A 1663-nucleotide genomic window follows, 5' to 3' on the forward strand; every position below is an offset into this window, starting at 1 on the left:
CCTTTTGGTCAGCGCCAAGTCTGGAATCGTATCAACTGCACACGCATTTACAGTATGGAAGATTCAACTTCGTAATTCGTTAAGTATGAATATGCTGCACAGATGTCATCATATTGGAAAGCTGGCACATGTAAGAGCAGTTCTCTGAGAAAGTCAAGCAAAGTTGGGAATGGAAATCTTGAAACTCCCCATTCATTTTTTGTGTGGAGATTTGTTGCCCAGGAGGATGAACGAAAACAACCATATTTTGGGCCAGCTGAGTTACCGTTGCCATGGTAACTGCTAATAATCATGGCAACCATGAGTGCATGTGTGTAAGTGTGTCTACCTCTTGCAAAGATGTGAGTCAGTGCTAATGAAATTCCACCAGAGAGGAGACCTATGCCTCTTATTACCAAAGGATGTTTCAAAACCGCATATTGGAGGATTCGCAGAATTCCGCCCACTCGCACATTGAGAAAAAAAATAAATGTTAACTATTTGATGGTAAAATTCTTGCTCAAAGATGTCAAGATCATTGGCAGTTACCATGGCAACAGGCTTTTAGCCAGGATTTTGAAAGTGGGAGTCCAAATTTTATGTGGGCCTAGGGGGGTCTGGGGGCATGCTCCCCCAGAAAATTTTGAAAAATTGAAGCCTCTTAGACGTGATTTCCGCGATTCTGACAGCTGTAAACGTCTTTCAATTTACCTATTAAACCGCTGTTTTTCCTTGATAATTTTACTAAGCTATCCTTTCCTCAACTTACCTTGTTTAACATTGAATTATATTTGGGATAGGAACTCCAGTTGTTATGAAGAGTGATTGAAATTTGAAGTTGTCAAGCCATGATTTACACGAAAGAACAGATATGCGTGGCTTTGTTGGTCGAACTGCATTCTGGTCTGCAATCTTTAACTATTCACCTACTATTAGTATTCCTAAAGCAATTACGATGATTGCACATGTTATTACACCAAATGGCTATTTTGTTGTAATGCCCGCCAGATTTCGCTTGAACAGAGCAGAATACAATCAAGCGATTACAATAACATTTGTAGCCGCGAGAGCGTCTTACCGAGTTGGAAGGCGCGTGATCTTTGACTCATGTCCTCATAAATAATTACCAAAGTGCGCATTTATTTATAGCAGCCGGCAAAGTAGCCTAGGGACGACTTGGTAAGTCAATATCACTGAACAGCGGCTTTGCCTGTGAAATCGCTTCGCTCAACTTTGATTCATTTGATCAAAACAGAAAGGAAACTCGCTAAAAAAGTGTTCATATAGAAGAAAAATACGACAGCAGCACTAAAACAACTCTTGAGAGCAAAAAGAAATGTAACTTTTATTAATTTATAGACAGTTTTGTTACATTAAGCACAGAAGTTCGTAAATGGCCGCCCAAAACAGGCCGTCGAAAATCTCCCATTTCTGAGAACTGGCCGTCCTTTGGACGGCTGGACGGCCGCCTGGCTAAAAGCCTGCATGGCAATGATGCGTCAGCTGGCCCTAATATGGCTTTTTTATGTTTATCCATACATCCACACAGAAAATGAAGGGGGCATTAAAAGTTTTCAATTCCAAGTTTGCTTGACTTGACTCAGGGAACTGCTCTTAACTTACAATGTAGCTGACCAAAAAGGAATGAGATTGGGTGTTACAAGACTACTGTCAGGGTTGCAAA

The 1663-nt window shown here is 40.8% G+C and overlaps 1 long non-coding RNA gene across 1 annotated transcript in view; it reads left to right on the forward strand.

Moving 5' to 3' along the window:
- The first annotated feature begins 502 nt into the window (after positions 1–502).
- The window catches only part of LOC138048844 (uncharacterized), a 1770-nt gene continuing 609 nt past the window's right edge, over positions 503–1663 (forward strand). The window contains exon 1 of the long non-coding RNA XR_011132221.1: positions 503–1317. This is a non-coding gene — a long non-coding RNA (uncharacterized lncRNA). The remainder of the gene's footprint in view (positions 1318–1663) is intronic.

Source organism: Montipora capricornis, chromosome 5, assembly GCF_036669925.1.
Source record: "Montipora capricornis isolate CH-2021 chromosome 5, ASM3666992v2, whole genome shotgun sequence".
NCBI lineage: Eukaryota > Metazoa > Cnidaria > Anthozoa > Scleractinia > Acroporidae > Montipora > Montipora capricornis.